At 40.2% G+C, this 26,122-nt stretch overlaps 1 long non-coding RNA gene across 1 annotated transcript in view; it reads right to left on the bottom strand.

Moving 5' to 3' along the window:
- The window catches only part of LOC117525212, a 40,701-nt gene continuing 14,579 nt past the window's right edge, over nucleotides 1-26,122 (bottom strand). Inside the window, exon 2 of the long non-coding RNA XR_004564988.1 lies at nucleotides 1-188. This is a non-coding gene — a long non-coding RNA (uncharacterized LOC117525212). The remainder of the gene's footprint in view (nucleotides 189-26,122) is intronic.

The raw sequence follows: 26,122 nt of genomic DNA, 5'->3' as shown, positions 1-26,122 counted from the left end.
ACTCTTCACAGGGACGGCAGTGAAACCAAACTTGGTGAGATCTGCCTCCTCCAGCTGCAGAAGCTGCTCTCTGTGCTGTCTTATCCACAGCTTCTCTTCTTCTCTAATGGCCTCCTGGTCAACAGTCACATTCCATTCTTGGTGTTCAGGGACAATTTCTTCTTTAATCACTGGCAACGGCTGCATGTCTGCAAAGAAATGTTAAACTAACATTAAAATGGCACTCATTGAAATAAAGTAGCAGAGTGGTAAGATTGACCTGTTGACATTACGTTACTGCACTGATGGAACAGTTTGATGGAAAAAAGTAGAAATGTACATCAGGAGGATTTGTTTTACATTTCACACTTTAAACTCAAAAGTCATGAAACATAACATGAACATCTACAGTGACATTACAACTTATTAAAAATATATAAGCCAACTATTTCAATTTTTATTTTATAATGTTGCTTTTGTCAATGTTAATAGACTTCGATTTCTACAGTACATTTTACCATCTGATAAACTTGCTCAAAGTTTTACAGTGATGTTCACATGCAGCTCTTCACACTCATGATGTGGAAACAATTTTCATATTTAACAACCTTGTCTCTGACATCTATGGCTTGTACACTGTACACCCTGGTTTCCAAAATTGTGTAAATGCCTGTGAGGGGGTGTGCCACAGAAAATGTATGATGGTGTTCATAAAAATATACCATACCAGCGAAGCAACAAGCAAAGCAACAAGCAAAGCAACAAGCAAAGCAACAAGCAAAGCAACAAGCAAAGCAACGCGCAGCAGCGTGAAGCTCGCTCATTGCACAGGGAGTCCCAAACCGGAAGTGCCAAATATTGAGTCCACGGTTAAACAGAAAATGTCAAATATCAAACACTTCCTGGATTGGCAGACGAGATCTCGTGGAATCTCGCGGGAACTCAGTGGCGAGTTTCTTTTTTTTTTCTTATATAGCGCCAAATCACAACAAACAGTTGCCCCAAGGCGCTCCATATTGCAAGGCAAGGCCATACAATAATTATGAAAAACCCCAACGGTCAAAACGACCCCCTATGAGCAAGCACTTGGCCACAGTGGGAAGGAAAAACTCCCTTTTAACAGGAAGAAACCTCCAGCAGAACCAGGCTCAGGGAGGGGCAGTCTTCTGCTGAGACTGGTTGGGGCTGAGGGAAAGAACCAGGAAAAAGACATGCCGAGAAGGGGGGCAGAGATCGATCACTAATGATTAAATGCAGAGTGATGCATACGGAGCAAAAAGAGAAAGAAACAGTGCATCATGGGAACCCCCCCACAGTCTACGTCTAAAGCAACATAACCAAGGGATGGTCCAGGGTCACCCGATCCAGCCCTAACTATAAGCCTTAGCGAAAAGAAAAGTTTTAAGCCTAATCTTAAAAGTAGAGAGGGTATCTGTCTCCCTGATCTGAATTGGGAGCTGGTTCCACAGGAGAGGAGCCTGAAAGCTGAAGGCTCTGCCTCCCATTCTACTCTTACAAACCCTAGGAACTACAAGTAAGCCCGCAGTCTGAGAGCGAAGCGCTCTAATGGGGTAATATGGTACTACGAGGTCCCTAAGATAAGATGGGACCTGATTATTCAAAACCTTATAAGTAAGAAGAAGAATTTTAAATTCTATTCTAGAATTAACAGGAAGCCAATGAAGAGAGGCCAACACGGGTGAGATATGCTCTCTCCTGCTAGTCCCCGTCAGTACTCTAGCTGCAGCATTCTGAACCAACTGAAGGCTTTTTAGGGAACTTTTAGGACAACCTGATAATAATGAATTACAATAGTCCAGCCTAGAGGAAATAAATGCATGAATTAGTTTTTCAGCATCACTCTGAGACAAGACCTTTCTGATTTTAGAGATATTGCGTAAATGCAAAAAGGCAGTCCTACATATTTGTTTAATATGCGCTTTGAATGACATATCCTGATCAAAAATAACTCCAAGATTTCTCACAGTATTACTAGAGATCAGGGAAATGCCATCCAGAGTAACGATCTGGTTAGACACCATGCTTCTAAGATTTGTGGGGCCAAGTACAATAACTTCAGTTTTATCTGAGTTTAAAAGCAGGAAATTAGAGGTCATCCATGTCTTTATGTCTGTAAGACAATCCTGCAGTTTAGCTAATTGGTGTGTATCCTCTGGCTTCATGGATAGATAAAGCTGGGTATCATCTGCGTAACAATGAAAATTTAAGCAATACCGTCTAATAATACTGCCCAAGGGAAGCATGTATAAAGTGAATAAAATTGGTCCTAGCACAGAACCTTGTGGAACTCCATAATTAACTTTAGTCTGTGAAGAAGATTCCCCATTTACATGAACAAACTGTAATCTATTAGACAAATATGATTCAAACCACCGCAGCGCAGTGCCTTTAATACCTATGACATGCTCTAATCTCTGTAATAAAATTTTATGGTCAACAGTATCAAAAGCAGCACTGAGGTCCAACAGAACAAGCACAGAGATAAGTCCACTGTCCGAAGCCATAAGAAGATCAGTTGTAACCTTCACTAATGCTGTTTCTGTACTATGATGAATTCTAAAACCTGACTGAAACTCTTCAAATAGACCATTCCTCTGCAGGTGATCAGTTAGCTGTTTTACAACTACCCTCTCAAGAATCTTTGAGAGAAAAGGAAGGTTGGAGATTGGCCTATAATTAGCTAAGATAGCTGGGTCAAGTGATGGCTTTTTAAGTAATGGTTTAATTACTGCCACCTTAAAGGCCTGTGGTACATAACCAACTAACAAAGATAGATTGATCATATTTAAGATTGAAGCATTAAATAATGGTAGGACTTCCTTGAGCAGCCTGGCAGGAATGGGGTCTAATAAACATGATGATGGTTTGGATGAAGTAACTAATGAAAATAACTCAGACAGAACAATCGGAGAGAAAGAGTCTAAACAAATACCGGCATCACTGAAAGCAGCCAAAGATAACGATACATCTTTGGGATGGTTATGAGTAATTTTTTCTCTAATAGTCAAAATTTTGTTAGCAAAGAAAGTCATGAAGTCATTACTTTTTAAAGTTAATGGAATACTCAGCTCAATAGAGCTCTGACTCTTTGTCAGCCTGGCTACAGTGCTGAAAAGAAACCTGGGGTTGTTCTTATTTTCTTCAATTAGTGATGAGTAGAAAGATGTCCTAGCTTTACGGAGGGCTTTTTTATAGAGCAACAAACTCTTTTTCCAGGCTAAGTGAAGATCTTCTAAATTAGTGAGACGCCATTTCCTCTCCAACTTACGGGTTATCTGCTTTAAGCTACGAGTTTGTGAGTTATACCACGGAGTCAGACACTTCTGATTTAAAGCTCTCTTTTTCAGAGGAGCTACAGCATCCAAAGTTGTCTTCAATGAGGATGTAAAACTATTGACGAGATACTCTAACTCCCTTACAGAGTTTAGGTAGCTACTCTGCTCTGTGTTGGTATATGACATTAGAGAACATAAAGAAGGAATCATATCCTTAAACCTAGTTACAGCGCTTTCTGAAAGACTTCTAGTGTAATGAAACTTATTCCCCACTGCAGGGTAGTCCATCAGGGTAAATGTAAATGTTATTAAAAAATGATCAGACAGAAGGGAGTTTTCAGGGAATACTGTTAAGTCTTCTATTTCCATACCATAAGTCAGAACAAGATCTAAAATATGATTAAAGTGGTGGGTGGACTCATTTACTTTTTGAGCAAAGCCGATAGAGTCTAATAACAGATTAAATGCAGTGTTGAGGCTGTCATTCTCAGCATCTGTGTGGATGTTAAAATCGCCCACTATAATTATCTTATCTGAGCTAAGCACTAAGTCAGACAAAAGGTCTGAAAATTCACAGAGAAACTCACAGTAACGACCAGGTGGACGATAGATAATAACAAATAAAACTGTTTTTTGGGACTTCCAATTTGGATGGACAAGACTAAGAGACAAGCTTTCAAATGAATTAAAGCTCTGTCTAGGTTTTTGATTAATTAATAAGCTGGAATGGAAGATTGCTGCTAATCCTCCGCCCCGGCCCGTGCTACGAGCATTCTGACAGTTAGTGTGACTCGGGGGTGTTGACTCATTTAAACTAACATATTCATCCTGCTGTAACCAAGTTTCTGTTAGGCAGAATAAATCAATACGTTGATCAATTATTATAACATTTACCAACAGGGACTTAGAAGAGAGAGACCTAATGTTTAATAGACCACATTTAACTGTTTTAGTCTGTGGTGCAATTGAAGGTGCTATATTATTTTTTCTTTTTGAATTTTTATGCTTAAATAGATTTTTGCTGGTTATTGGTGGTCTGGGAGCAGGCACCGTCTCTACGGGGATGGGGTAATGAGGGGATGGCAGGGGGAGAGAAGCTGCAGAGAGGTGTATAAGACCACAGCTCTGCCTCCTGGTCCCAACGCTAGACAGTCACAGTTTGGAGGATCCAAAAAAATTGGCCAGATTTCTAGAAATGAGAGCTGCTCCCTCTAAAGTGGGATGGATGCCGTCTCTCCTAACAAGACCAGGTTTTCCCCAGAAGCTTTGCCAATTATCAATGAAGACCACCTCATTTTTTGGACACCACTCAGACAGCCAGCAATTCAAGGAGAACATGCGGCTAAACATGTCACTCCCGGTCTGATTGGGGAGGGGCCCAGAGAAAACAACAGAGTCCGACATTGTTTTTGCAAAGTTACACACCGATTTAATGTTAATTTTAGTGACCTCCGATTGGCGTAACCGAGTGTCATTACTGCCGACGTGAATTACAATCTTACCAAATTTACGCTTAGCCTTAGCCAGCAATTTCAAATGTCCTTCGATGTCGCCTGCTCTGGCCCCCGGAAGACAATTGACTATGGTTGCTGGTGTCGCTAACTTCACATTTCTCAAAACAGAGTCGCCAATAACCAGAGTTTGATCCTCGGCGAGTGTATCGTCGAGTTGGGAAAAACGGTTAGAGATGTGAACGGGTTGACGGTGTACACAGGGCTTCTGTTTAGGGCTACGCTTCCTCCTCACAGTCACCCAGTCAGCCTGCTTTCCCGACTGCACGGGATCTGCCAGGGGGGAACTAACGGCGGCTAAGCTACCTTGGTCCGCACCGACTACAGGGGCCTGGCTAGCTGTAGAATTTTCCACGGTGCGGAGCCGAGCCTCCAATTCGCCCAGCCTGGCCTCCAAAGCTACGAATAAGCTACACTTATTACAAGTACCGTTACTGCTAAAGGAGGCCGAGGAATAACTAAACATTTCACACCCAGAGCAGAAAAGTACGGGAGAGACAGGAGAAGCCGCCATGCTAAACCGGCTAAGAGCTAGTAGCTGCGCTAAGCCAGCGGATTCCTAAAAACACACAAAGTGAATAATGTGCAAATAATCCAGAGGTGATTCAGCACAATGAAACAGGAAGTGCCCAATTTTGAGTCCACGGTGAAACAGGAAATGTCAAATGTTGAACACTGGGTGTAGCTGCATGGGTGTAGCTGGGTCGCACTCGATGTCCCCAAAATCTGATTGGACACCCCAGGTGCCACCTAGATGACTGACATGTCACAGCGCCACACGTCTGGTACAAAAGAGCATTTTGAAATTGGTGACATGTTGACTGCTAGGTCCATCCTGTACAATAGTTGGTGCTTTGTTTCACAAAAAAGTTCTAAATCCACCTTGGTAGAAGAAGAAAAATGTTTGAGCCAGTTTTGAATTTGAACACATCATATGAACCACAGACTCCTACTTATATTGGTGAGTAAACAGCTGTTTTCTAATGTCAAAAACTACCTTCCTTAAACTCATATTGATAGCAAATCTCTACAACGTGGTCTAAATGTAATTAAAAATATAAAATACAGCCTCCTGATGGAGTGGTGTAGAGGAGGTTTTAAATAGAAGACCTAAAACTTCAGCTAATTTGGCCATATTGTGCAGCCCTACTGTGAAATAGCCAGAAAGTTAGAATTTACATCAACATAAAAAACGCTTAAAGTAGCAGTGGGTTAAGAGGGCTGTAGTTGGGGGTGCGGGGGTGTTAGGGTTAGATTTTTAGCCATGTATATCCTCCTCAGAAGAATTTATTGAAAAAAAGTTTGAAGGACCTAAATTACATGGTGAGGAATCTTTTCCAGGCATGTAAGATGCAAATAAAGGAAATCCTTAAAATGGCAGCAATTAAGAGGGCAGTAGTTGAGGGAGGTCTGGGGAGCACCCCCAGAAGCTGAAGATTTTTAGCCATGCTAATGCTCTCCAGAAGCATTTACTGAAAAAAGTATGAAGGACCTAAATGACATGGTGAGAAGCTGAAGAGCTTTGCTCGTTCATGTCCGTGACATATACATATTAAAAAATAAATAAATACATAAATTTAAGGGAGTTTTCATACATGCAAGTCCAGAACAAGACTTTAAGAATTTATCAATTAAAAAACAAAGAGCAAGATTTCGCTTTGGATGACTTCTGTATGAGTCGAGTGATATATAAAATCAAAAAAAAAAAAAATGCATGATGTAGTGTTTGTGTGTAACAGTATTTTGTTCAGACAGCCATGCCATAATTCTTCAACTCCAATATAATAATGTTGTTTTTAAAGCTGTCTGGCAGTTTTTATGGCCTAAAGTGGAGCTGAAACATAATTAAGTATGTGGGAACTCTATCCCACATACTTCACTTCTCCGAGCATTTCTCCGCTCAAGGCGAGCTGATTCTTCCGTGCACTGCATGAGAGACGAGTTTTAATCCACTGGTAATGGCAAATGAAAAACTTAATTGTTACTGAAAATCAGCGGCTTCTGCCCGGAGTGAGTTCAGTTCATTTTTCGGAAAACCCATGCTCTACAGCACAGACCATTTGAACCTGAGAGCCGCAAACAGTAAAGAAAGCAGACAGCACAAAGAGGTTGCACAGGTTTCTCTCCAGTATCGGAAAATAACGCAGGTTGGATCGGGAATTTCCAAGCTGCGAATTACGCTGGTATCGGAACCTGATACCGATCCGGGATGTTGAATGCCGCTTACATTGGCTGTGAAGCCACAGCCGCAGGTCGCTCGGAGCGCTGCGGCTCAAGCGCAGCTGAAGAGAACAGCCGATCACATATTCACTTTCTCCCTGCTCCCTTCCTGCTGAACGGTAAATCCACCACTTGTTTATCCAGTTACTCCCATGAGCACTGATGAATTTAGTTTATTTTACAGTTGAAAGGCTTTGTGTTTGCTCAGCAGGAAAACGGTGAAAGAAAGACAAAGAGGGAGGGACAGAGAGGGGGGAGAGAGAGAGAGAGAGGACTTTTACGTCAGCGTCTGTTCGCCACCTGTGGCTTTCTGTGCCCATTCTACATCACAGCAGCGCTGCAAGCGATGCAAGGTTTTTTCTGATTGGTTAAAATAGTGACATTTATGAAATCGTTAAGTTATGCTTAAATGCCGAATTTCCAAGGGGATATTTCAGTTGTAAGAGCTCCTTATTTTCACTGATACACATCAATCGTTAGTTTACAGTACAGTCTATCTTCCCAGCTGTATTTTATCAGTGGGTTTTCTTTTCCTTTAACAATACAGCAGGGATTGTGATTTGCTTATTTAGGGTCTGCTCCTTACTCTGCCCATGACCAAGACAGCATCTCTACACCTGGAGCTGTTCCCCAGGTGCTGGAATGTGCCTGTCTGCCCACTGATCCTAGTGGTTTGATTGAACTAATTAAGATGGTTAAATGCAGATGACAAATTCCACTGTATGCATGTTTAATGACAATAAAGGCCCTTCTGATGATGATTGATTCTGCAGGAGATCGATGCTGTGATTAATTTCTGCCATAACTGTGTATTTTCAGCCATCTTGGTGTATTAAATATGAATCAGTTTTAGGGTTCTCTTTTAATATTTAAATGTATAACACAATGAAAACAAGGTTTTTTCTTCTGTGTTGTCATGTTCAGAAGCAATGTTGACACAATAGCAGATAGCCAAAAATGAAGGGAAATCAGCGATTTGGAATACTAATTTTGAGGTGAGTGATTTTCCGCCACTGCACCGTAACACTGGATTTTAGGGTTCAAAGTCAAATCCCACTTTAACTACTGTCGACAGTAGGGATTAGGGATGTGAATCGTACAACTACTCACGATTCAATTCGATTCCGATTCTTGGGGTGACGATTCGATTCAGAATCGATTTTTGATTCAAAGAGCTCTGAGAAATAGTTATATTACTTAAAAAAATGTTTGTTTAAGAAAATGCAGCTTTACTAGGTTAATCAAGTGATTCTAGATGTAAATTTACTTCTCTGCTTTGCTCGTTCTGAGTTGGCTGGCAGTTTAGCGAAGCGCTGGTCAGTAGTCAGCAGAGACCGCTGCTCCCCTCTTTTAGCTCCGGGTGATAGCGTAGCATGTGGGCTTGCGGATTTGAAGTGTTTCCGAAGTACTTGACTTTCATTTTGCAGATTCTGCACACTGCATAAGTCATGTCAAGCTCCTTCTTATGCAGCAAATAATAAAATCCAAAATGCGCCCAAACATTTGCCTTCAGCAAAGACGGTGCTGGCTGAATTAGCTCTTCGTCCGCCATGCTAAGCTACAGCCACTGAACTCTGCAGCGCACGAGTGTTTGAAGCACGCCGGACCATCCCCCCCCCTCGCGGGGACGCTGTAGTACGGAAGCCGTTGCCTGACAAACAGTACACGCAGCGAGTAAGCAAGATTATGTTTAAAAAATGCTTTTAAAAAATTGATTCTTGGACATTTTGGATTGATTCAGAATCGTAATAAATAAGAATCGCGATTCGGACGTGAATCGATTTTTTCCGACACCCCTAGTAGGGATGTGAATCTCATCAATGACAACGATTCGATCCACATATTGATACACTACCGGTGATATGACACATCTTGCAATACATGACAATACCTACAATACAATGTGATACGATTCGATATATGTATTCAATGATGATTCAATTCCTCACAACGTGATACAATGCGATTCAACATGATGCAAAGATGTTTCTTCTCTACAAGAGTCAAGACAGAAGTCAGACTACCAGAGCAAGAATTTTAGCTGAGGAAGCTTTTGCGATTTGAAGCGAAACGTCCTCGCGTCAAGCAACCCAGTCCAGTCGAAGATTCAAGCTTCTCTACTATGATGCAAAGATGTTATACCAAAAATTTAAATAGAAAATAAGAAGCTGCAATACAGTATGGTACTATGGTATTCTTCTTCTTCTGTTTCTAATCAGTTCCCTCATATTAGAAACCTGACTGATCACACTGTCAGAACTGAAATAGTACAGTAAACAGTAAAACAACGTTACTCTGAGTCACTCATTGAGAGAGTGCCACCTTGGCAAAAGTAATTTGAGATGCTTTCTTACTAGTCTTGCCAAGTGGTGCAGCGGCAGCCATGGGATTAGGGCTGAAACGATTAATCGAGTAACTCAAGTAATTCGATTATAAATGTTCGAGGCAAATTCTGTGCCTCAAAGCTTTAACGTTGTAGTACATATGCCAGGCCTGTGTGTGGCGCTGCAACATCCGCAGGAAAAAAAAACAGAAGAAGACTGGAGCATAACAGCTAATTAGCAAATTAGCAACGATAGCTACCGCTTTCCAGTGCGACACAAAGAGTAAAATAAAGCCTTTTTAAGAGAAAGATGGTCCACGATGATCATCTGAAATAGCTGTGCATTTAAAGTGAAGCAGTGTGTTTGTGTATTTTTAAAAAACACGCGGTCTGCTCTACGTGGGGAGGGACTATTGACCCGGTGGCCGGCTGCTGTCTCTCTGTGCCCGGTGTGAGGGGCTCTCAGACCGGGCGAGTCACAGCTTTGTCCCCGGCTACACTGACAATCAGCAGAAGTCCACTGTTTCTTCTGTGTTTCCCTCAGACTTACACTGTTTGACTTTTTATTTTTTTGCTTTTTTGGGCAACACACAACTCTTCACAAACACGGTAACTTAAATAAAATAATAATAAAAAAAAAACTGACTGCGAGGCTGCATGTTCAACCTCCAGCTGAAATGCATCTGCTGAATTGCACAGAAAGAGGGATTAAAAAAAAAAAAAAAAAATCACGCAGGGACCCAGTCCATCAACCTTTATAAAAAACAAACAAATAAACAAAACTTAAAAATGGTTACATTTTACAAGTTGGAGAAAACAAAACAGAAAGCCACATCCCATCGGCATTTCAGCAAAATGCCAACACTTTGGCGCAGTGACATTGTGCCATTGCTTAGGGAGAGCCCTGGACTATTGATGTTGAAAAACGTAGAAGTACTTTTTATCCGATTACTCGATTAATCGCCAGAATAATCGATAGAATACTCAATTACTAAAATAATCGATAGGTGCAGCCCTACACGGGATTCTTTCCAAACAGCCTGCATCTTGTCAAATTTCTCATCTAAAAAAAAAAAAAAAGCCAAAATATCTGCAAAACGCCTGATTTAAATGTTTTAGGTGTGTCAAAAATGTCTTCCGTTTATTGCTGTTCACCCAGGCCTCAATTTTCAAATAGATTTGTTGCAGTAGAAATGTGTTTTCAAGCTTCCATCAGTAATGATGCATTCAATGAGCCGGGAGGGGGATGCAAGCACGCAGCGACCGATGCATCGCGATTTCAGATGACAATTGGATCGATGCACACTGACATTGTGCACATTTGTGTCTAGATACCAATTCGTATTGATTAATCTCCACATCCCTAGTCCACACTGATTTGTAAGTGTCAGGAAAATTTATAACCTCATGTAACCTTGTGATAGTGCAAGAAATTCTTATGATTGTTGTCCCAGATAGAGGTTGTGCAAACTGTGACCTGACTACAGGCTAATCTTGTGAAAGCAGATGACCCATACATACCTGTATAACAGATGTGTTGTACCGACAGTTTCACGCTCCTACATAAGACCGTGAGAGCCCACAGATCAGTGAACAACTTTTGGCTTGCATGCTGACTGTTGTTCCCTTTATGCAAATATTCACTAAAGATCTGATGAGATTTGAATCATATTTGTCTAATAGATTACAATTTGTTCATGTAAATGGGGAATCTTCTTCACAGACTAAAGTTAATTATGGAGTTCCACAAGGTTCTGTGCTAGGACCAATTTTATTCACTTTATACATGCTTCCCTTAGGCAGTATTATTAGACGGTATTGCTTAAATTTTCATTGTTACGCAGATGATACCCAGCTTTATCTATCCATGAAGCCAGAGGACACACACCAATTAGCTAAACTGCAGGATTGTCTTACAGACATAAAGACATGGATGACCTCTAATTTCCTGCTTTTAAACTCAGATAAAACTGAAGTTATTGTACTTGGCCCCACAAATCTTAGAAACATGGTGTCTAACCAGATCCTTACTCTGGATGGCATTACCCTGACCTCTAGTAATACTGTGAGAAATCTTGGAGTCATTTTTGATCAGGATATGTCATTCAAAGCGCATATTAAACAAATATGTAGGACTGCTTTTTTGCATTTACGCAATATCTCTAAAATCAGAAAGGTCTTGTCTCAGAGTGATGCTGAAAAACTAATTCATGCATTTATTTCCTCTAGGCTGGACTATTGTAATTCATTATTGTCAGGTTGTCCTAAAAGTTCCCTAAAAAGCCTTCAGTTAATTCAAAATGCTGCAGCTAGAGTACTGACGGGGACTAGAAGGAGAGAGCATATCTCACCCATAGTGGCCTCTCTTCATTGGCTTCCTGTTAATTCTAGAATAGAATTTAAAATTCTTCTTCTTACTTATAAGGTTTTGAATAATCAGGTCCCATCTTATCTTAGGGACCTCGTAGTACCATATCACCCCAATAGAGTGCTTCGCTCTCAGACTGCAGGCTTACTTGTAGTTCCTAGGGTTTGTAAGAGTAGAATGGGAGGCAGAGCCTTCAGCTTTCAGGCTCCTCTCCTGTGGAACCAGCTCCCAATTCAGATCAGGGAGACAGACACCCTCTCTACTTTTAAGATTAGGCTTAAAACTTTCCTTTTTGCTAAAGCTTATAGTTAGGGCTGGATCAGGTGACCCTGAACCATCCCTTAGTTATGCTGCTATAGACGTAGACTGCTGGGGGGTTCCCATGATGCACTGTTTCTTTCTCTTTTTGCTCTGTATGCACCACTCTGCATTTAATCATTAGTGATCGATCTCTGCTCCCCTCCACAGCATGTCTTTTTCCTGGTTCTCTCCCTCAGCCCCAACCAGTCCCAGCAGAAGACTGCCCCTCCCTGAGCCTGGTTCTGCTGGAGGTTTCTTCCTGTTAAAAGGGAGTTTTTCCTTCCCACTGTAGCCAAGTGCTTGCTCACAGGGGGTCGTTTTGACCATTGGGGTTTTACATAATTATTGTATGGCCTTGCCTTACAATATAAAGCGCCTTGGGGCAACTGTTTGTTGTGATTTGGCGCTATATAAAAAAATTGATTGATTGATTGATTGATCTTTAAACGTACTCATTCCGTCTTGTGTGATCTGTGACTTATTAAAATTTTATTCTGACAGTCATATAGTCAGAGACGTACGAGCAAATCTTCAGCTTCACTGTGAAAAACATCTCAGTTTGGATCTTGTTATTAAACCAGCGGAAAAGACAAATAACTTCATTCACTCTACCACCGCCGGTTTCAGCAGTTCCTGCTCGACACCCATGCTGAATACAGAGATTACATCACAACAACATAAGGTGGCTCAGTTGACATTCAGCACTGTAATTAATTTTCTCCCATGGGGAAAATCTAATAATTTTTGGCTCCCATGGGATTAAAGGGCCCTTCACACTATATACGTCAGATGCGTCAAATATCAGTTCTAAAAAGCATTATTTTCAATGAGATGCGTTGCTTTTTAGATGCATCAGAAGCGTCGCGTCAAAAGCAGAGCTAAATCAATACTTCTGACGGGAGTGCGCATTGACGCTTGTCGCGGCAATGCGCGGTCAAAGTTCAATCGAATCCAACTTTCGACGCTCTGAGCTGTGACGTACCTTTGCGTTGTCCAATAGGAACGACGCGTCGGGCCAAAACACGAAAGACTGGTGGCAGAAACCACTGATCTCTACAAAATGGATCGGTGTAGAAACCACTGATCTCTACAAAACGGATCGGTACAGAAACCACTGATCTGTACAAAACAAATGTGTCACAGGACTGCTTATTTATGGAGCAGTTTTCTGAAGAGAAATCCTTGGAAATGATTTTTGTTGTTGTTGTTTGTTGCCTCAGAATTTCTGATTACTGTTTAAAAAAAGTTTAGAACACTTGTAAATAAAATAGCTAAATAAATCAATAAATGGTTCTTTAGAAAACTTTCATCTGTAAATGAAAACCACCTGTTATTTCAGATTAGATAATTTCTTGTTTAACATAAGGAACCTCTGAAATTTATGTTTAGACATAATAACATGGAAATTTGTACATTTAAGTCTAGTAGATTACTAAAACAGTGAGGAAAATAAGTATTTGAACAACCTGTGATTTTGCAAGTTCTCCAACTTAGAAATCATGGAGGGGGTCTGAAATTTTCATCTTAGGTGCACGTCCACTGTGAGAGACATAATCTAAAAAAAAAAAAAAAAAAAAAAAAAAAAAAAAAAAATGGAAATCACAATGAATGATTTTTTTAAATAATTTATTTGTATGTTACTGCTGCAAATAAGTATTTGAACACCTGTGAAAATCAATGTTAATATTTGGCACAGTAGCCTTTGTTTGCAATTACAGAGGTCAAATGTTTCCTGTAGTTTTTCACCAGGTTTGCACACACTGCAGCAGGGCTTTTGGTCCACTCCTCCATACAGATCTTCTCTAGATCTTTCAGGTTTGGAGTTTCAGCTCCCTCCAAAAATTTTCTATTGAGTTCAGGTCTGAAGACTGGCCAGGCCACTCCAGGACCTTGAAATGCTTCTTACGGAGCCCCTCCTTAGTTGCCCTGGCTGTGTGTTTGGGGTCATTGTTATGCTGGAAGACCCAGCCATGACCCATCTTCAATGCTCTAACTGAGGGAAGGAGGTTGTTTGCCAAAATTTCACAATACATGACCCCATCCATCCTCCCTTCAAAATGGTGCAGTCATCCTCTCCCCTTTGCAGAAGAGCACCCCAGAGTATGATGTTTCCACCCCCATGCTTCACAGTTGGGATGGTTTTCTTGGGGTTGTTCTCATCCTCTAAACATGGTGTGGAGTTGATTCCAAAAAGCTCTATTCTGGTCTCATCTGACCACATGACCTTCTCCCATGCCTCCTTTGGATCATCCAGAAGGTCACTGGTGATCTTCAAACGGTCCTGGACATGTGCTGACTTGAGCAGGGGGACCTTGCTGCCCTGCAGCATTTTAAACCATGAACAGCATCATGTGTTACTAATGTAATCTTTGTGACTGTGGTCCCAGCTCTCTTCAGGTCACTGACCAGGTCCTCCTCTGTAGTTCTGAGCTTTCTCATAATCATCCTTACCCCACATGTGAGATCTTGCATGGAATCCCAGACTGAGGGAGATTGACAGTCATCTTGTGTTTCTTCCACTTTCTAAGAAATAATCATAACACTTGTTGTATTCTATCAAGCTGCTTGCCTGTTGTCCTGTAGTCCATCCCAGCCTTGTGCAGGTCTACAGTCAACTCCACACAGAGAAGGAGCTAAGCTGCAATCAGCATTTTTTTCCTGTGGTCTTTTTTTTTTTTTCCAGAGTGTAGTTTTTACTGCATTAAGTACACGGTATAAAAACAATCCTGCGTGAGTTATACTGCGGGAACAACACAACACAGCAGGAATCATAAATTGGCTTCTGAGTCACGCCAGGTAATGCCTCTTTGCCCCGACCTGCACTGGAACCACTTCCTTTCTGCGTCGAGCACAGGACGCCAAAAAAATTAAACAGGTTTAATTTTTCGGCGTCTTTATTTTGAGTAAATGCTTCAGCAGAGCATTAGCATAGCAAAAACCTTTCAGCTTTTTAAGCATTTTTCTTTATTTGCCTCTCACATGCCTGGAAAAACTCCTCGTCATCTAAACATGTCATTTAGGTCCTTCCGACTTTTTTCAGTAAAACTGTTCTTGGGAGAATGAGCATGACTAAAATCCCCACCTTTTTAAGCATTTTCCATATTTTGCCTTTCAGCTTCTGGAGGGGTTCTGTCCCCCATAGTCCCCACCTTTTTAAGCATTTTTCTTTTTTTTGTTTTGCAGGTGACCCCCAAATTACAGCCCTCTTAACCCCCTGCCACTTTAAGGATTTTTTTTAATGTAGATGTAAAGTAATATTCAAAGTTTTCAGCTAGTTGACAGTAGGGCTGTACAATATGGCCAAATTATCATATACCTATAAATGATATGCCAATATGATTGGATAAAACACTAAAGAATAAATAGCAATACACCCTTTTCGCGGACGGGTAATATTTTTCATACCACCCGAGTAATCAGCCAATCCGGACAGCGGAGCAGCGCCATGACGAAGAGGCATGGTCAGAGGAACTGTGAAATACTGGTGAGTCACTATTAATAATTTCTTATGTGTCCAACCTTGTAGGTTGATCGCTATAATTAAATTTGTTAGTTCTAAAAGCCATCATAATTATTTATAGGAAAACGTTCTATTTTTTTTCTACTAAGGTTTGAACTTGAGTGTTTACATAGGAGAGAAAAGTGAGAAAATGTTAATGCCTGTTTGAGAAAAGTGTATAAAAGGTGTAGTGAGGGGTTTTACAGCCTTAAAACATCTACAATAATTGTAAAAAATAACGCTGACTACTTCGTGGATTTTGCCTATCGCGGGTTATTTTTAGAACGTAACTCCCGCGATAAACGAGGGGCCACTGTATATGATAAAATCGTTATCAAGTTGTTTTACCAATGAATATGGCTTTATACATACATATCAACCCCTTTGAGGGTCCACCTGTATAACCAAGTGAGAAAATCCATAAAATCAACACAAAATCCTTATAACCTCCAAATCGCACCAAAATCAGTTTTATTACAGTACACACCACCGCATAGCGGTGTCACATAACTGGGTTTTTGTCCACAAATTATGAGTTGCCGCAATGACATTAAAGTCAGGATCATTAGTATTTCCTCCACAGTTGAATTTCAAACAATAGCGATCTAGTATTCATACGTCAAGCTGAATTTTATCAAACTGAATGTGTCAAATTTAGTTTTTTACAGAAACAAGAACTGTCTGTCACTAATAGAAATACATTAATAAAATCATGAAAAATAAATTGAATAAAGTAAATAAATATGAAATTGGTCACTGGATCCTTAAACTTTGGACATAATAAACTCTTTATGGTGTATTCCTTGATCTCTGGACATAAATGGGAATAAACAAAATCTGTAGTTTTTGTCAAAAGCATTTCCTTTCAGACATTATTGGCATAAATGTCTCTCCATACCTCTGAGCTCGCTGTGCTTCACGTCAGCTTCAGTTTAATTCATAAAGAATGCAGGACGTCTCATTTTGGGAAGAAAAAATGTTTTAGTCGATTGTAGTTTCTTGTCTGTAATACATTTTAAAGGTGCCATTTTATTTAAAAGCGGCAATTCGTTTTGACGTTATTAATTCCGACCGGACTCTGTCTCAGCAGACAACGGAACAGAGGACGATTCTCGCTTCTTGACTACAAGACAAGAGTCCCAGTTAGTGACTTTAATCCATACAAAAGTGACTCACGGTATTTTAACGGCTTTGACAGGAGTTAAGAAGCGGACTTGCCGTTTCTGAAGAGCAGCGAATCAAAAAAACCAACGAGCTAGTGGATTGAAGCATTGCTTCATTTGGTTCACGCATCAAAGTGGAATCGCGCTGCAGAAACGGCTGATTACAGACACGCTGCAGACCAAACCCTGAATATCCGTAAGACTTTATTTGTACGTCCGTATGACACTGAAACTCGGAAAACTCCGTATAATTTACAGACAATCCGTATAGGTTGACATGTATGTTTATACACCCTTCAGAAAACCATACACCCTTCAAGCCTTCGGCCTCAAGGTGTATGGTTTTCTTCAGGGTGTATAAAGCCATATTCATTGGTGAACAACTTGATAACTGATATTATCATATCTCAATACTGTCATATAAACTGTCATGTACATGGCTGCAAGCAACTGAAAATTTTTTGACTGAACATTTTCCGAGAGTGGACGGACTGCGACGAAGCCGCGATGTCATCTAGGGGGGTCTGGGGGCATCCCCCCCGGAAATTTTGGAAAAAAAAAAAAGGTGCAATTTGGTGCATTCTGAGTGCAATTTGGACAGTTTTCCTTTGCCTAAAACAGTGCTTTTTGACTATCATACTGCAAAAAATGACTAAAGTGTATTAATTTCATCAAAATGTATTTACTATTTTGTATGACAGTATGTGTCCACATCCACAAATGGAATGACTGTCTGCAATGATTTAACTGACTATAATTTCTGCTTTCATTCTACACAATTAATCAAATCCTAAGTGTGTCTTACAAAATAAATAAATTATTCGAACCTTTATGCTATTACCTGGTAAAATAAATAATACACTTAAAGACACTAAAAGACATGATAAGTATTGCCAATGAAAAGTCTTTTTCCAAGTTGTTGAAGCTTATCTCTTCTTCTGCCATGTAGGGCAAATGAAGTTCCTTCAAGTGGCATCCCACTTACTTGGTCATAAACTCCCACACTTCTGGCAAGTACTGGTCATCAACCCTGTACATCTTCACCTCTCTCCAAAGACTTGGTGTGCGGATGGATGGCATGTGGCCGTAGGCCTTCTCCACATTCAGTAGGTCCACGATACCTACATACTTCAGCACCTCAACCTGCAGTTCTACTGGCAGCAAGTCCATGGCTGTTATTAGATAAAAAAATTGAAGTCTATGGTGGCATTCTGCATTCATGTTATCTGTGTGGCACTGCTGAGTTTTCTTTTTTAATGTTTTATTTAATTTGGAGATCACTTTTTGGGGGAAATTGTAAATATATTTAGGTATTGTAAATTAACTGCAGTTGTATTTACTGTCAATTAAGCAACCACTGAAGATATGTGCACTGGGGGTGGGATTTTTACTTCTTCCCACTCCCTTTCGAACTTTCTTGTCATTTTTTGATTTGCTTCTTTTTTGATCTTGTTCATTTTTTCATATGAGTGTAGAGGTACAGAGAGTACAAAGAAGCTTTGTTCATTTGATTTGCTTATATTGTGAACTGCCATGATACTGGAATTGACAAAGTTCGAAAAAAAAAAAATTGATTGATTGAACCACCAGACCAACTGAATTTTAAATAAAGTCTTGTGAAATACTGTCACCACAATCCAGCACTTTCAAATGCCACAAGTTTTAATATAAATGATAAAAAGCATAACCAATGAACACTTTTACAGTATTAGCATTTTATTTTACTTCAAAATATTTTATTTTACAAAATATATCTTGTCATTTTTTAATCTATTAAAGAGTAAAAACTTAATAAATCAGTTGTAAGTACTAAAAGAAGTTTATGTAGAAAGCAATTTAGCCACAAGGTCGAGAGGGGGAAGTGTTGACGTTTTAAGTACTTGAAAGACACTGGACTCATCGAGAGGATTTAGTACTGCTATAATGGACTGATGCAGCAGGTGGCAGCAGTACGATGCCATTAAGTGCCGTAGAAGAGAGGGGTAAGTTAGATTTCATCACCGGGACACACGTTTGGAGAGCAGTGCATTTCATGTCAAAATAAAGTTATAAAGTGTAAAAACGGAAGGAAATCAATTGTAAGACCTGAAATGAGTTTCTGTAGTAAGTATTTTAGCAGTAAAGTCCAGTGAGAGGAGGAAGTGTTGCCTTTTTAAATACTTGAAAGACACGGGACTCAATGAGAGGATTTAGGGTTGCTTTAACAGCCTGATACAGTAGGTGGCAGCAGTCCAACAATAAGGATGCCGGCTGCCATTAAACGCCGTAGAGGAAGAGAGGGGTGAGTTTGATTTTCTCGTAGGGACACCCGGTTTGACAGGAGAGCGTTTCGTGTCGAAATAAAGCCATAAAATATATATTTTAAGTTAGCGGTTTTATACGATGATATAAACGGAACACGGAAAAAAAATGGACGAATATCCATAAACGGAGGTTTTACTCATGTTTACCTTCAGAAAGCAATGGAGCGCGGTAACAGTCGCTGCCCAGAACACCACTGCGCACACACGACCGCTTCCTGTAATGGCGGCCTCCATATGGAATACATTTTAAAGCAAATTCCGTCCTTCTCTCCCATTTTGTGTCGAAATGAAGCAATAAAATATTTTTTTCAGTTAGCGATTATAAGTGACGGAATAAACGGAACCAGAAAATAAAAATTGACAGACATCCGTATACAGACGTAGATTTTGCAGCCATGCATGTAAAATGTCACATATACATGCTGTCCATATTCTTGAGCCACTTAGGTGGGTAGGGAGAGTTCCCATGGGATAAAAAAAAAAAAAAAAAAAGCTTTTCAACCTACCATCCCTGGTTCTCAAGACCAGGCACCTAAGTGGTTCCACTCTCTCTCTCTTTTTAAAGATATTTAGGTGCACCTTAGTAAACACTAGTAGAGTTTCACCTTAGATTTGGAATGTATAATAGAAGATATACCTTACTGAATTTTCATATCAACATGATATACGGTGACTATGATTTGCCACAAAATGCAGCAACAGTGAAAATCAAACATTCTTAAACAAAATAGTAATAATACCACACTCATTTTGCACTCATAAGGTTGGGATACTGTGCCCTCCAAAAGTATTGGAATACTTGGAATTTCACACAATTTGTTTATGCCATTTTAAATACAAAAGCAAAAAATAAAGAATAAAATTTTCTAAAATTATCTTCCTCAAACTGAAAGCAAATCTCTAACACTTGATATAAACAGTAAATAATAATCAGTTTTATTGCCAGTTTTCTTTAGACAAGTCAGGGGATAAAATCACATAAGTGATAAGAATGAAAAATGATAAGAATGGTGACAAAGGTCAGTTTCAGTTTGAACTGAGGTCAAAAGTTAAAGTTGCTCCATTAATTTTGCTGCAGCTGTATTTGTGCTGAATTTGATGCTTGTATCATCATTTGAAGAATTGTTTCAGTTATCTGCTGCACTAATAAGCCAACAGAGAACCAGCTGTTGTCTGTTACCTTAAACATGTTTGCACTCTTAAATAGCTAACAGACAGACATGGCAACCAGAATTAAAGGAGAAATGCTGCTTCTAACAACCTGGACCTCATTTCTGGCATAAAATAAGGTCATTTACTCACCAATATAAGTTTGGTGTGATTAGAAGTCCATAGTTCAAACAATGTGTTCAGTTCAAATCTGAAGCAAATTTTCTTTTTCTACTAAGGTGAATTAGAACTTTTTGTGGTACACAGCACAAACTACTGGACAGGAGGAACCTAGCAGTCAATGTGACTCACTGATCTGAAAATGCAACTCTTTCAACCAGACGTGTGGTGCTTTGACATGTCAATCATCTGTGTCCAATATATTAGATTTCAGGGGAGTCCAGTGAAACCCCAGCCTCCACTCTAGCTCCACCCATGCCAGGAAGTGTTCAACATTTCCTCTTTCACTGTGACTGAGAATTCTGCACTTCCTATTTGAGTGTGAGCTTGCCACTGAGTTCCCGCAAGATTCCATGGGATCTCGTCTGTCAATCCAGGAAGCATTTGACATTTGAACATTTCCTGTTTTACTGTGGACTTGAATTTTGGCAATTCCTGTTTAGGAAGCCCTGTACCATGAGTGAGCTTTGCACCGCTGCATGACGTTACGCTCGTATGAATGTACTGGCGCTTTTCTACTACACAAAAGTAGCACTACTCGGCACTACTCTGCTCGACTCTACTCGTTTTTTATTTTGCTTTTCCATTAGGGTTAGTACCTGGTACCGGGTGCTTTTTTTTTTTGTACCTGCTCAGAAGCGGTTCCAATGCGAGCTGAGCTGATACTAAAATGTGACGTCAACAGACTGCCGGCCATTGACTGCTCAGAGAGTGTGAGTCATAAGTGCGACGTTCGACAACAACAATCAAACCCGCCATTTTTCACTAGCGTTTGCCTTTTCGTTGAACATGAGTAAAAAAGATGACTAACGTTCGCAAAATTACACGGTGGTCTGTCAATGAGGTGCAGACATTTATCTCTTTAGTGGCAGAGGACAACACACAGAGACAGCTCGATGGAGCCACCTAAAATGAAAAAATATTTCGGGAGGTCTGTGAGCTGTTGGCTGCTCATGGATACCTACGGACATTGCAACAATGCCGTGATAAACTAAAAAAGCTGAAAAGTGACTACAGGGCAATTAAAGACCACAATGGATGAAGTGGGTCCAACCAAAAAAGGTGGAAATGGTTCGGCCAAATGGACGCCATTTACGGGCACCGACCGGAGAGCAACGGGAAGGAGGTTGGCGTTGACTCTGCCACGGCTTTGTTGGAGGCGATGGTGGAGAACGGTGATGGCACGTTTATTATTTACTTATTTTTGAAAGCAGTTTAATTGAATGTTTAACGTTACTTAACCCAATGGTCGGAACACCCATAACGCGTGTTGTCTGTGAGCTACCTGCTAACTAGCTAGCTAGCTGTGCTCTGCATAAAAGTATTCTGGAAAAAAAGTTAAGTCAGCGTATCAACGTCTAAGTCTGACTAGTGTCATTACTGTTACATTTTATGCAATGTGTGTGTGTATAACCTAACCCTATATTTACACACACACACACACACACACACACACACACACACGTGTGTGATTTTGCATGTTGCCATGTTGTGTTGTGCTTGTACTTAAGTCGTTTGTGTACTTTGTTCAAGATTCACCTTCCTTAAGTGAGGAGGGTTCAGCCACCACCTTTGAGGATGACTCACCAACCGTCCCATCGCCAGCCCCAACCTTGCCGCCAGCCTCAAGGCCCTCACCGGCACCGTCAGCAGGTTCTGCTTCCACATCTTTAACTGCTTTTGTAATCACATCCCATTTCTTTCATTCTTCTATAGGGAAGAGAAAAAGGAGCCTGTACCAAGACCATCTGACCATAATGAGTCAGATGGAGGCCAACTCTGTTGCACAACAGGAGCTAAACTGGTCACAGCGCGAAGAACATATCCGGTTGATCCTGGATGACGCCCATGAAGCACGACAGACCGAAGCTGTGTTTAATCGACTCAAAGTGCTGGGTGACCTTGTCTAGGCAACACCCCAACGGCGTGAGTGACCCATCAGTCTGGACTGGACCCAATATAGGTCATGTAAATTTTGTATATAGTTTGCTGTGTTGCACTTATTTTATTTGCTCATTTGTTTGAATAAATAATCAGACTTATGCGATTGTGTCATAGTTTTGTTACATAATGAGTGAACGGTATGAGGTCAGAATGTCCACAAGCAAAACGTCCACACTCTGCTATAGTAATTATATTATATAAAATGTTCTCTAAGCATTTCCCACAGAAAATAATCATGAAATAAGACACTAAACAGCACTCACATTAAAAGCAGACTATATTTCGCTTATACATTCACTTTCCATGACAATCATAAATGAAAACGAAGCAAAATTATATGCACAAAAAAAGATTAACATTTAGTAAAAGCAACAAATTTCATTTATGATATTTGACACTTCATTTGAACAGGAAGCAGAACTAATAATAAATTCAAACTGTGGACATGTGGACGTTCTGGCATTTGGACGTTTTAGGTGTGGACCTTTTGGTTTGTGGACGTTTTGACTACAAAGCGAGTGAACAGTAAAAATATTTGTCATTGATGATTTGAAGCAATGATTGTTCATCCATAAGAATTTTTCATCAGTTATTTCACACTAAAGAAGTCAGTGCCCACAGAACCTGGATGAATCTTTGCAATGATGCTGAAGAAATCATGTCCAAACTCAGGTTTACCAAACAGTATTTAACCAAAACAGGTTATACTCAACAATGGTGCTAACCAGTGACAGCACCATTATGAATTCCCGGCTATACAGGGGTTAGGGTTTAATGAGGTGTGATATTCTGACACAAAAAGAAGAAATTTATTCAGATATTTTGGACAAACAGTTGTATTATCAATATTTGCCTCCATCTGAACTCAGACGCAAATTGGATGACACCTTGGAGCTGATGCGTGCCTTGCAGTTGAAGCTGAAGGTTTCGGAGGCCGGTGAATATTCTTAATTCATAATTGGGATTTGGCTGAGCGAGTGGAACTGTTAAGTGTTTTTCATTACTCGGCTGCAACACTACAGGCTATTTAGCATCAAGGTCAATTGCCCACTGTTTACCTCCAGAGGAATTTATCCAGGCTCTGGTGAGATTATTCGGCTCCATTCTTATCTCAACCCACAAGGACAATAAACTGACAGACTTACACATGGACTGAAGCATGCCCCAGCTTTCTCCACTTACCTCTCTTCCTGCCCCTCCCTCCCTGCGGCAGGCTTCTGTCCTTCCCAAGCTGGCAGGCGGCGCGACTTGACAGTTGCAGGTGGCCTTCACCCACTTTGCCTCAATTCGGAAGATGGACTACTTCAAGTTCAGTGCACATAAACAATGTCAAATGTACAAGGTCTATTAGAAAAGAAACCAACCTTTTTATTTTTTTCAAAAACTATATGGATTTGAATCACGTGTGATTGCGTCAGACAAGCTTGAACCCTCGTGCGTATGCGTGAGTTTTTTCACGCCTGTCGGTTGAGTCATTCGCCTGTGGGCAGGCTTTGGAAGGCAATTAACAGGAAGCCAATGAAGAGAGGCCAATATGGGTGAGATATGGCCTCTCCTTCTAGTCCCTGTCAGCACTCTAGCTGCAGCATTTTGAATTAACTGAAGGCTTTTCAGGGACCTTTTAGGACAACCTGATAATAATGAATTACAATAGTCCAGCCTAGAGGAAATAAATGCATGAATTAGTTTTTCAGCATCACTCTGAGACAAGACCTTTCTAATTTTAGAGATATTGCGCAAATGCAAAAAAGCAGTACTACATATTTGTTTAAGATGCGCATTGAATGACATATCCTGATCAAAAATGACTCCAAGATTTCTCACAGTATTACTAGAGGTCAGGGTAATGCCATCCAGAGTAAGGATCTGGTTAGACACCATGTTTCTAAGATTTGTGGGGCCAAGTACAATAACTTCAGTTTTATCTGAGTTTAAAAGCAGGAAATAAGATGTCTTTATGTCTGTAAGCAATCCTGCAGTTTAGCTAATTGGTGTGTGTCCTCTGGCTTCATGGATAGATAAAGCTGGGTATCATCTGCGTAACAATGAAAATTTAAGCAATGCTGTCTAAGGGAAGCATGTATAAAGTGAATTGGTCCTAGCACAGAACCTTGTGGAACTCAATTAACCTTAGTCTGTGAAGAAGATTCCCCATTTACATGAACAAATTGTAATCTAGATAAATATGATTCAAACCACCGCAGCGCAGTGCCTTTAATATCTATGGCATGTTCTAATCTCTAATAAAATGTTATGGTCAACAGTATCAAAAGCAGCACTGAGTTCTAACAGAACAAGCACAGAGATGAGTCCACTGTCTGAGGCCATAAGATGATCATTTGTAACCTTCACTAATGCTGTTTCTGTACTATGATGAATTCTAAACCCTGACTGAAACTCTTCAAATAGACCATTCCTCTGCAGATGATCAGTTACAACTACCCTTTCAAGAATTTTTGAGAGAAAAGGAAGGTTGGAGATTGGCCTATAATTAGCTAAGATAGCTGGGTCAAGTGATGGCTTTTTAAGTAATGGTTTAATTACTACCACCTTAAAAGCCTGTGGTACATAGCCAACTAATAAAGACAGATTGATCATATTTAAGATCGAAGCATTAAATAATGGTAGGGCTTCCTTGAGCAGCCTGGTAGGAATGGGGTCTAATAGACATGTTGATGGTTTGGATGAAGTAACTAATGAAAATAACTCAGAACAATCGGAGAGAAAGAGTCTAACCAAATACCGGCATCACTGAAAGCAGCCAAAGAGAACGATATGTCTTTGGGATGGTTATGAGTAATTAATTTCTCTAATAGTTAAAATTTTATTAGCAAAGAAAGTCATGAAGTCATTACTAGTTAAAGTTAAAGGAATACTTAAAGCGACAGTAACACTCCATAATCTCTCATCAGCCCCTAAAATTTTCACCGAAAACCGTCTGAATTTCTCGAATCGTGTCCACTTGGATGTGCCTTACAGTTTCTGAAAAAATTTTGATCAAGCAAAGCGCCAGTCTCTCAGGAAGAAGTCAGACAAAGGAATTCTGACGAGGGGGGTGGACAAGTGCTCACTCAAAGCCTGCCCACAGGCGAATGACGCAACCGACAGGCATGAATAAACTCACGCATGCGCACGAGGGTTCAAGCTTGTCTGACGCAATCACACGTGATTCAAATCCATATATTTTTGAAAAAAATAGAAAGGTCGGTTTCTTTTCTAATAGACCTCGTATATGTGTTGTCTTTAATTTTGATGTGTGCCATTATTATGGTAAACAAGTAATAATTGTGGATAAATTGCTGTATCTTGTCTGAGGTAATTGGAGTGTAAACGTAATTGCCCTTTTTTGGGATCAATAAAGTTGTCTGAAGTCTGATTTACATTCATGGCCTCAATACATCTGATTTTTTTTTTTGTTAAATCATACTAAATTACACATAAACAGCTTTTCATTCTTTAAGCATTTACGTGTGAGCAAATCTTGGTAACTTAAATGTCTGGAACAATGTTCCAGACATTTGTGCAAAACCTGCAAGTTTATTCAGTGTGATTCAGGTCACAAGACAGGCAAAATTTATGAATTTGACAGTAGGTACTGCATCAGACCTTCTCTTACATCTCTGCCCTCCTCTTCTGCCCCCTGTGCCACTGCCACCACAGGCTCAACTGCTGCTGCAGGTGTGTCCCACTCCATGTCATATGGCTCTCCGTGACTTTCACACAAGTTGTGTAACGCACAGCAAGTCATCACCATCAACTTTGTCAGTTTGAGATCGCAGTCATTCCTTTTCAGGAGGCAACGCCATCTTCCTTTCAACCTGCCAAAAGCATTTTCCACAACCACCCGTGCTCTACTGAATTTTTTGTTAAAGAATTGTTGTTCTGCT

The sequence above is a fragment of the Thalassophryne amazonica genome, chromosome 14, assembly GCF_902500255.1.
Source record: "Thalassophryne amazonica chromosome 14, fThaAma1.1, whole genome shotgun sequence".
Taxonomy (NCBI): Eukaryota; Metazoa; Chordata; class Actinopteri; order Batrachoidiformes; family Batrachoididae; genus Thalassophryne; species Thalassophryne amazonica.
This window is presented reverse-complemented; position numbering and strand designations above follow the sequence as displayed.